Source organism: Pithys albifrons, chromosome 4 (genome assembly GCF_047495875.1).
Source record: "Pithys albifrons albifrons isolate INPA30051 chromosome 4, PitAlb_v1, whole genome shotgun sequence".
In the NCBI taxonomy this organism is placed as follows: domain Eukaryota; kingdom Metazoa; phylum Chordata; class Aves; order Passeriformes; family Thamnophilidae; genus Pithys; species Pithys albifrons.
The window spans coordinates 60,581,008-60,592,881 of record NC_092461.1 but is presented as its reverse complement, the minus strand read 5'-3'; positions in this window follow the sequence as shown (position 1 = coordinate 60,592,881).

Sequence of the window (11,874 nt, the reverse complement as noted above, 5' to 3'; positions counted from 1 at the left end):
TGATTCTATACTTTTGAGTTACTGAGGAACTCATGCTTTAAGCTCACATGTAGGAAATAAAAATTGAAAAGCAAGGAAGAACTTGACATCCCTTAGCAACTAAAAGCTAGATACTTCATGCAAATTTGAAAATAGGCTAACGCGATTTGAGACTTTGCTAACTGAAGTATTTTAAATGAAATTTGCAAAATATTTCAGTTATGTTGCTGTTATTATAATGTCATTTGGAATATAAAATGCAATATAAATAACAACTATTTGTATAATCAAGGGAATGGATAGGTTTTTATATGAACAGCCATAATTTCCTGTGCATTGAAGCAAATATGAAACTGCTATCATTGTAAAGGAGTAATGTTATGCTGTTCCCTATGCTTTATCATATTTCTCTGCCTCCACTCCTAGCAACTGCAGTGGTTGTTCAAAAACTTTTCAAAGATGCTATTTAATGTGGTTTCTGAACATGCCATTGATGGGTAGTCATTTAACTAGACAGCTTCATTTTACTAGGTTCTATTTAGTGAATTTATTCATATGATTTCAATGACTTTCTTTATGCTGTGTACTCTGTTCTTCTTTATGCATTTTTCATCAAATAACTTTCTCACTATTTCTTATATTTGTAATTATTTTTCTTTTAATATCTTCACACTATGTACATTTTTCTACTAGTAGTTTTGAGACATTTCAATTTCTTGTCCACATGCATAGATTATATGCATAGCACAGTTCTTGGTTTACAGAGTAATATTATGTTTCTTACCAGTAATATCTATAAACTGATGACTGATGGATAGGTACTATTCACATATGATTTTACCAACTCCTACTAATATAATGCTTATAAAATACTTATATATTATATGCTGTATATTTATATGGTGAAGGGTGTGTGTGCTTTTATAACTTTCATTTATTGATGTACACACATATTATGAGGGTTGAAATCATGTGGATTTAACCAATGGCATCAAACAAAACAGACCCTTTCAACTTGGTGATTTAAAGTCAGAGATCCTGGCTTAATGAAACACCTAGAATATCAGATTACCCAAACCATGCTGTATCACCTACATGTAAAGTCACTGGTTTGCTGCTGTAAATCAGTACATCTCCAATGAGCTTAAAAGAATTACACCAGATTATGGTGGTTAAGGGTGAAGCCAGCAAAATGTAGCACTCTCAAGTGTTTTGATTTGTCCATTTGTCCATCCTGCCTCTTCTGCAAAAAGTTTACAGTTGCTTTCAGTGAAATACTGGCCTGCCTTTTTGCCCCTGCATCTGCCCAGCTATGCCCAGTGCATCTGTTTGCCTGTGTCCAGTGTGGATGGCTAACTCCACTGTTCCCAAGGGGGATTTTTTTAGATATGTTGCCAATGGAAGTTGGCAAACAGACTTTAGAAACTCATATTTTGTGCCTCTATCATAGTTTCTTGTCCCTGCCCCAGTGTGATTCCCCACAATTCTGGAATGGAAGGATTTGCCACTTTATTTCAGTGCTTCAGTCTAAAGATAATGGCAGGGGTAAAGAAAGTTGCAAAGTAATTGTTCTATTAAAAATATTATTGCAGTTAAATATAAAAAATTTGGTGTGCATATTCTATACATCTTTAGTCTTCAAATCTGAACATTTTTTACAGTGACACACACAAGGGCATTACAAAGAATTACTTCTATTACTAATGATTAATTTTAAACTTGATTTTTAGAAGGCAAAAGTTCTTTTTCTGTATTTATATTTGTCCAGATCTCTTTCTCAGCAAGATCTGATCCCTGGGTAATTTCAAGCAGCTTAAATACAGAAAAAAATTCTACAAAGATGTTTCTTTTTTTTTTTTTTAATTTTTCTGTTTCCTTTTTCTTTAATAAGTATTAAATAAAGAAGATACACCAGTAATGATTACAATGAGTTAATGGTAAAAGTTTTTCTCTTTGGACTTTAAAGGAATCCACAAGAATGTTTATTATATCTCAGGATACTAGTTATTGATGCTTCATATTTAAAAAGAATGGGCTCATGAAAATAAAAGAAAAAAAATTGCTTTTGTGGGGTTGATTGTGTTCTGTTATTATTGTCTGGAATTAAAGTGATGCCGAAAGGGTTTTTGTTCTGATTTTTACATTTTGTAGATTTTAGGAACACAGTAGTTGTAGATTTTTAAAGGGTTAATATTTCTAACAGTTTAAGTTTAATGCCTTTCTATCACTACCCCTGTCCCAGAACAGGGAGCTCAAATTCCTTTAGTTAATTAATCTTGTTTAGACTCCTTTCCAAGGTAAAGAGCTGAAGGATATCAGAAGGCCTACAGAATGAAACATAAACATAGGTCAGAGTGACCCAAAAGCCAGAATTGGATAAGCTCCAAGAGACCTTTGTGTGCCTGAGGAAGAAGAGCTGATGAAGACAGAGGGTCCTGATGACCCCAGACCCAATTCCAGGGGGTTGGACCAGGGGTGGGACTGGGGCTGGACTGAGTAATGTGTAAAGCAATGATTGGAGGGATCTTATTATAAAAGCCATGGAAAGAAGAACTAAGACACATGCATGTCATCCTGTATTCCTGTGGGCTGTAGGCCCTGTGTTATTAAAGGACCTTTACTTTTTATCTTACCCTACACTAACGTGGCTCAAAGTCCTGTTTTTGGGGGGAAGGGTCATTCACGGCATCAAAAGACTGAAAATCCTAAACATAATTAATGTAGAGTGGAAAGGGCTAACATCTCTTCCCTACCCTCTGCACCTTGCAAAATCAGATATTCCTTCTCTAACTTTGTAATCATGAAGTGTCTGACTGGAAAGCCAACATGACATTTTGTTGAGTGCAGGTGTCATCTAAAGAACTCAGAGATGGAGGTTGTAACATTCCATAATTGTGGAACAGAATGACATGTTCCTGCAGACAAACTGGGCATTCATCCAAACAAATTTTGAAGAACTTTTATCTTAAATTATGAGCTTCCAGTATGAGAAAAGTGTTGCATAGTCATTCCTGTTGTAGTACATGGCATTGCCTGTACGCAGTGACCGTAACCAGACTCAGATACACACAATCCAATAGAAATCATAAGTATTTAATAACATGAATCTTCATTTGCTATAAATGTCTGTGCTCTTTACAAAAAGCAGAACAGTAAGAACAATAGTGTCTTACTTGTGCTTCAAGCTAAAATCGAGGTCTGGTCTTGCTGTGCTTGTTACCAAATAACAGACTGTTTTTCCTATAGGCTTTGGATTATGAAGGATGGAAGAAATAAAGTGCTAGCTCTCTTTTGCAGATAAAGACCTTCAAGATGCAAAGATCAGTACTCTTGTAAAAGGTCTATGGATATTTTGAAATATTACAAAGGATGTTACCCCTGGCTGTTGGTATCCAGGTCAACATCTTAATCATAATAACAGTCCTGATTCTTTGTATCTTTTCTAGACTTCTGGATTATCTCTGAAATTAAATATATGAGATCTCAGTTTGTGCTGAGACCAAATGGATTAAATCTTAACATTTTCCTTAGCAAAATGACTATTCTCTCTCAGGAAGAAAAAAAAAGTCCTTAGCTTAAGAAAAACACATGGTTGCTATTCTGAATTGCATGAAAACTTGCGGGAATAAGAGAACTAACCCTCTGCCAAATAGTTATAGAGAAGATAAGACGTGTGTACTTTACATTAACCAGAAAGTTAGTACAGAAAATCAGCACTTCTCTGTTCATCAAAACATTCTTTGTTTGCTTTCTTTTGACTGAAGCCTGAACTACATTTTAACAATGTAATATATGAATTAGTAATCTTTTAGATGAAACTGTATTGTTCTGTAATCTTAAAGGAGTTTTTTGCAGTTCAGGATGACAACAAGACACTCACCTCCAGCCCAAGAAGAAACTGACACCTTACAAACTTTTTAAACCACTTCCTTGGTGCTTCAGGGGTCTTTTCCAGTGAAGCCTCAGAGAGATTGTGGAGTCTCCCTTCCTGGAGGTATTCAAAAGCCCTCTGGACCTGGTCCTGGGCATCTGGCTCCAGGTGGCACTGCCTGAGCAGGGAGTTGGACCAGATGCTCTCCAACAGTCCCTTTCAGCCTGAACTGTTCTGTGATTCTGTGAAGACAGTTTGGTTCCTATTGTTCCCGATACATAAATGTGTTGAGACCTAAAGTGCTTTAGTCTAATCCAGTATCCTGGACTCACTAGGGTAGTAACAGAGTGATATTAAATGTGCTCTCATATACAAGGTTTCAGTCTATGTGATCTAGTGATTATTTGCCTCAGACTGTGAAAAATATTAAACCTCACCTCTTCTCCCAGTTCCTCAGAAGAATTATTAAGCTGCAAAGCCAAGAGAAAGGAGGATCTGTTATAAAGCATAATCTACCTCTTGTACTGTCATCAGAATTATTAACAAATGACCCTTTATTACTGTTGAAAGGCAGAAACACCACAGAAGATTTTCAGGTATAAGATTAGGCTATTGTTCCTGGAAAATATACATAATACTGCAACCATACAGAATAACATACACTTCTAAATCTTGCAAATCTGATGCGGAGTCCTACAGGAGACAATAATTATGCACTTCAATCTTTTTATGCAGCAGATTTTAGGTTTGTAAGAATAAATGAAGTATGAAATCTGTTGGATGGACTCTCTGGCTGCTCACGACAGTGTTCCCTTCCATCCCAGGCAGGCTGCCAGCCTTGCAGCCAAAATTCCTATCAGGAAATTTCAGGTGTTTTGTGGAGGACATGTTCAGGAAGAGAGATAGATCTTGTTTCTTTGTGTTTGAGAGTATCTTCCTGATGGGCAGCACAGATTTCATGAAAATAATAAAACTGAAACCTGATTATCTGACCACCCAATTTCTATGTTACCACTCATGAGCCACAGATATAGCTGGCTCAGTTTTAAGTGACAGGCTTTTGCTCTGGTTTAGGAATTAAAGCAAAAGTGAATGAAAATCAAAATAATACCTGTATTATCAGTGATGGTAATAAGAGGGAGTTGCCATGTTGTTAAATTGGAGACAAATCAGTGTGGGGAAAATGTGTGTTATGTGCTGTGACACATGAAAACAGGTACACATAGGCCATTGTTCTCTCCTTAGTAAACTAAGTCAAACAAGGAAAAATTCAGTAGAACTTGACCAGGAGCTCAGCAGAGAAAACCTTTGTTCCCATCTGGAACTTGCCTTTCAAGAACTAGTCTAATATAATTATTGCCTTTACAAACACGGCTTTTGTGTGTATTGGCTGATTTTATTAAGAAAGAAAGAAAGGAAAAACAAAAAGGTGATAGACTCGTCCAAAGATGAAAATGTTACTGCAACTACAGAGACTCAGATGAATTTTTTGTCTCTGATCTTAACAGCAGTCACTGTTAATATTGGCTTTGTAAAAGTGAAAATATGAACTCATTCCTGACTAGACTGAGATGCAATGGGGGTTGCTTATCTTATTTACAAAAATAAAAATAAAAATTTCAAAGGTTTTTATCTAGCTTGTTCTGAATATCATTATTGCACAAGTTCCTGCGATATTGTTGCCAGTGTCCATTTTCTCTTGAATCATAATCTCTTTCCTCAGTTTTTACGAAGGACTCCTATTTTACAGCTGTGTGTGGAAACTGGCAGAATATAAATTGTTTCAGAAGATCACAGGTTTATTCAGAGGGAAAGCAATGAGAAAATGTGATTCTCATAAGAGGGAATAACTTTGGCAGAGCTTTCTGGGTGTCTTTGTGGGAAGGGAAGGGTTCCAGTCTTTACTCCAAGAAAGGAGAAGATTTTTTATCTCTCTCAGAGAGATACATTTTAAATTAAAGTTTACATTTCTACTATATAAAGGTACATTTGAATAATTAAATATTTTACAGTTTTGTGGAAAAAATATATTTTCAGTCCTGGTTGGTATTGTAAGGGCTTCAGTTTAATTTCAGTGGTGATGAGGTTTTGAAATCATTTACAGACAAACATGGACAGCGTGACTATAACGTGTTCATTAAACAAGGAGCAAAATCGTACAAGTAGTCAAGAAAGTTTCCCAAAACTCACAAGAAGCCCAGATTTGTTTTACACAGTGGTAGTAACTTTTTATAAGCTGATATTGCATGACTTCAACATTTAGAATAGCCAAATCATCTGTAAACTAGAGTAATGTATTCCCTTGAAGGTTTAAAGCATTTCTAGTATTCAATACCTTGTATGATGCTTTTAATGTGCTTAGAGATAATTTTTTTCATCCTCTATTGTTGGATGAGATTCTGTACAGATCTCATTTTTGAGGGGTGTTAAGAAGAGCACAGGGAGCACTGACTAATCAGAAACCTAAGAACTACCCCATGCTGTAATGACTGTAACAACCCTGTATGCCTTACATTCTATCTTGCTTCCTTAGCTTTTCTCATTAAATTCCTTCTGTCTCCACAGTACCTGGCAATTCCCACATGTTATGGGTAAATCTCGCCTTCTTTCTCAGAACTGAGGATTTGGCTTCAAAAAAATGTATGAGCTATAGCTAGCCTTTGATAAAAGATATTTCCAACCTTCTTCTACTGTTGACTGGGAAAGTGGTAACCTCTTAGTAATGTCAGCTCATGATGTCACTTGTGGCACTAGATAAATACATGAGTAACCACTTTTTTATAGTAATGTAATGGGGGTCAGTTGTTTCTCTGACTTTTGTTGCTTTGTCCCTTCCTTTTGGATACAGTCCCTGTTTTGCTATTTCATGTTTCCTGGCATCTCTTTTGAAACACCCTTTTGATTTCTGCTTACTCATTGCTATACAGAGTTGCAATGTTCTGATTCTTAAATCTGTACCTCAAGTTGAAACTTTAATTCAGTAAAAGCTTCTGGGTCTCCTGTTGACTTGTATTGTTTCATCAACCTTACCTTTGAGGGAAAAGATAAATGTATGATTCTGACCCATCTTTACTAAAGGTTTTTTTACCTTCTGCTTAGTAATAATTTTAAATTAATGTTTCAATATAAAAACATTTCTTGTATGCTCCTGTGTTTTCTATTCCACCTAGTCAGCATTTTTGTTAGCCTTGTAAATCTAAGTCCCAAACAGTAATGGAGTTTAATTTTGCTATAAACCATACAAATGCATTCAGTGGGTTTACAAATTATCCTTTCTGCTGCTTTACAACAAGATCATTTTTTAAAATGGATGTATAAAGCTCCCCCCTGCCCTTTATTTGGAAAGAACATCTGGGCTCTTGTACAACTTTTAAGAGCAAAGTTAAACAAAATCTGGGCCCAATGCCCAGAGAAGCCAACTCAAATAAAACTTGGGCAAAATAAACTATCCCAAAAAGGAAGAACCAGATAGGAGCATAAATAATGTATGTGGAACCGACCAACAACACAGAAAGTGGAGTAGATCAACTTTGTACTGGGCACAGTTGCCATACATCAGACACTTCAGAGTGAGGATGAAAAAGCTGCCTGTAGAAAGGGATGCCAGTGGATTGAGTCCCTATACTTTAGGGCCTGCCTTGAGTCAGATTCAACTGCAACATGAATATTCCCATAGAAACACATGAGGTATACGCTGAAAGCATATTGTTTCAGCCCCCAGAGCTCTGGGCAGTTTTTCAGTTCACCAGCAAGAGCAGTTTGGGTAAAATGTAGCCGCTCTCACTTAGGTGAAAGCTGTGGGATTAGATCTTGCTCTCTTGTTTTTTCCCAACTAAGCAATTGGAAATTGCTTACACAAGGAACTGACACATCAGGCATGACAGCTTTAACCTTTGGAATATACTATGATCCAGATATCATGAGACTGACTTACAAGAATGAGGATATAATAACAATATTTTTTAGTTTCTTTCACTAGCAATGTGAACCTTCAAGCTGTCATAGCCTGTTTTATAATATGCCCTATGTCCTTGAGGTGGGTAAGCTACATTTAAAAGAAATTGAAACCCCAAATTCTCATGGACAAATATGTACATAAATGCAGAGTTTTGCAAAAACACAGTTGCCAGTTCTGGAACGTGTCTTCCTTGAGACATGATGTGCATGAATAGCATCCATTTCCTGAAGTTAGTAGATGACTTGTGGCTTAATTTACTTGAAAGCCCATTAGAATCATAGAATCATAGAATCATAGAATCATAGAATCGATCAGGTTGGAAAAGACCTCCGAGACCATCAAGTCCAACCCTTGGTCCAACTCCAGTCCATTTACTAGATCATGTCACTCAGTGCCATGTCCAATCCCAGTTTAAAAACTCTCCAGGGATGATGAATCCACCACCTCTCTGGGCAGCCCATTCCAATGCCTGATTACTCTCTCTGTAAAGAACTTTTTTCTGATATCCAACTTAAATTTCCCCTGGCAGAGCTTGAGTCCATGCCCCCTTGTCCTATTGCTGAGTGCCTGGGAGAAGAGACCAACCCCCACCTGACTATAACTTCCCTTCAGGTAGTTATAGACAGTGATGAGGTCACCTCTAAGCCTCCTCTTCTTCAGACTAAACAACCTCAGCTCCCTCAGCCTCTCCCCATAGGACTTATGCTCCAGTCCCTTCACCAGCCTTGTTGCTCTTCTCTGGACCCGCTCCAGCACAATATCTTTCCTGAGCTGAGGGGCCCAGAACTGAACACAGTACTCAAGGTGTGGCCTCATAAACGCAGAGTACAGGGGAAGGATCACTGCCCTGGTCCTGCTGGCCATGTTATTTTTGATACAGGCCAGGATCCCATTGGCCTTCTTGGCCACCTGGGCACACTGTAGGCTCATGTTGAGCTTCCTTGTCAATTAGTACCCCCAGGTCCCTTTCTGCCTGGCTGCCCTCCAGCCACTTTGTTCCCAGCCTGTAAGTCTGCATGGGATTGTTGTTAAAGGTTACTGTTAAAGAGATTAAACTGGTTGGATTTGTGTAAAAGTGGTGATCTATTCTCTGAATGTATAGAACTGTTGTGTTTTTGTTGTTGGGTTAAAGAAAAACATTGTGAGCAGCTGCCAGTTTATCATATTGGTGATCTTGTAATTTTTCATAGGATTGTGCATGAACATAATAAGCAGAAGGAGCCTCCCCAGTCTCCCTGAGGCATGCAAAGGTTGGGCCCTTCTTTCTGTAGGTTTTGACAATAATTTTTTTGGTTTGTGACACAAATGTCAATCTCACCTGGTACAGTTGTTCTACATCTGAGGCAGCATTCCCATCCAGCTTTCTGTTGTGCATCTATATCCTTCTTTCACAATCTCCATTGCATCACCACTCCCTTTGCTTCCCGTAATTCCCTCTTTCCAACACTACCTCTAATTTATATAAATTTGTACTTGGAAGAGGAGAGATAATCTGAGTTCCAGTAACTGAAATGACCAGTTGATCAGATATTACCATTCTTTCTCCCAGTCCTAATTTTCATTTCGTTATCTTTCATGAAGTCTTCTCTATGTTTGGAGAACATTTATTTGCCCTGTGCTAAGTTTTATCTCTGTTGTACTATGTTTATAGGACACAATGTGTACTTTTCAGAAGTAACCTTAATTTCCTTGACAGACCATACTTGTTCTTTGTCTGTATGTCTATTTGTTACACAACGCTTTTTTGTTATACCTTGTTTGTGTTAGTAGTATTCTCTGGTTTTCAACCTGAAATGAATGAGAATATAAAGTTATTTTTATTACTATTTCCACTAACTCAACAGAACTCTATGTATTTGTGATAGATTTTTAAAAAAAAATTTTAAGTAGCACAAAAATGAATCATAAACCCCCAAATCCTGCATTTCTTATTACATTTGTTTTATTCAGCAGGCAAACCAAACCATTAATCATTTGGATTTGTATGTGCTGCAAGATCAGGTCCTGGCAACCATGACCTTAGTCCTGGACAGTGTTTAAGCGTGTGATTAACTTTGAGCAGATGCTTAGCTCCTATTTTTGACAGTGGAATGTAAGCACATCTGCTTCTTAAGGAGTCGCATTTCTACTGAAGTTAATGCAAGGTTTTCTTTGACTCCAGAATGACCTGGATCAGACTTTAGTTTCCTAAAGATACTAAAGAGTCCTGGAACTCTGTAAAAAATGCTTTTAAAAGAGTTTAATTAGGATGAAAAGGACTGATCTTCTCAAAACAGTTATCTAGTTATTTATGTCTCATTTATGTCATAGTGCCTTAGCTCCACAGCCTCAGGGACATTCCATACTGTGATTTAAGTCACCATTCAAGGGGACCTTTAAACTGATGTTTAGTCTCTCCTCACTTCATGTGTTTAATTCAAACATGATTAAAATATTTGTAGAGGATTTTGTTCAATGCCTATGTGACCTTTTAGAAATTTTGTGCACATAGGGCTCACTTACTTTGGAGGATTTTTAAATCATTGAAGAAAATGATTTTTTCTGAAGATCTTACATGTGTAGCATATTCTATTTGTTAACACAGTGTTTTCAGTAAAGTAGTGTCTCATTTTGAGGGGCAAAAACCAAAATGTTTACCCACAAGCGAAGGAGGGGGGTTTCCTCCACAATAATCACACCACTCTTTATCAAATTTAAGAAAAGGAACTTTAATCAGACAATGGATACAAGAAGGATAACTGTTCTTAACTGAGATATATATATATATATATATATATATATATATATATATATATATATACACACACACATGTAGGTATAGGTATAAGTGTAAACAGACCAGAGCAAAACCGCTTCCCCAAAGCCACAGAAAAAACCAAAACAAAACAACCACAACAACAACTCCCACACCGGCAAGTTTCCTCCTGGAGAAGAGTTATACTTATGAGGCAGTATCAGTGTCACAGCCCGGCTGGTGGCAGGGTGAGCTCCCAGATGAACTCTGTCTCTCTCTCTGTGTCTCTTGTCCCAAATGTAGAAGAAAAACTGGAAGCGACGAACCACTGCATGTCCTGGAAAAGCAGCTGCAAGTTCTCTCTCCCAGGTCGCTGCCCCAGCTGGGGCAGGCAGGCCATGATGCTGCAAGTAGAGGTGAGACTGGAGCAGAGGCCGGGACCCCAGATGCAGGAACCAGGACAACTAACAGTGGTGAGGAGAAAAAGAAACGGCTCAGCAAGAAGCAGCAGCAGCAGTAGCAACGAGGAGCAGGAGAAGTAGCTTCCCTTCTCCGCAGTACACACACACACACCGCTCCTGCATTCCGTCGAGGTAAGAATGGTAAAATGTCCCCCAAAACCAAAAGAGACAAGCTGCCCCCACCCAAGCAATCAAGAGGAAGACGGTAGCAGTTGCAGTTAACTACCTCTTTTTGTTAACTAATGGCCTGGGCAGTTAGTGGCAGGGGAGAGAATTTACATAATAATTCCAAACTACAACAAGTAGAACAGATGCCAACAAATTTTACTTTTAAAAATAAGGCAAATATAACTGGAATAGTATTTTAAACATCTGTAGGTTTGAGAAAGAATTGTTTCAGCTAATGTGAAATGTATTATAAAGTTGTCTTTATTTCACTCCTAATAAAGAACAAATTATTTTTAAATGTTGTTACTTTTTTCCCTTGGAGTTACCATGCAATGCATTAATATGCACTTTGCCTAAAGTTATTGTAAAGCATTTACACACTTTTTTATTGACTTATGCATACTGACTTACCAGTGGTCATTGCCAGTCAGTACTATAAGTCTTGGAGTCTTCTTTTTCTCTTATGAGTGTGTTGGTCTGAGGTTTGACCCTGTTCTCACTAATCCAGGAGTGCAATAAAGGAAAGCAATAAATATTTTCATTTCAAATCTGATTTAGTAAGCTATCCTTGTTTTTGATAGAATATACCAATGTACTATCCACGTAAAAATTCTGCTCTTTTAAGAGGTTCTTAAAATGCAACATCCATAATGATTTATTAATCCTAGGAAGTACCTGATGTCTATATTACGTGGGCAATATG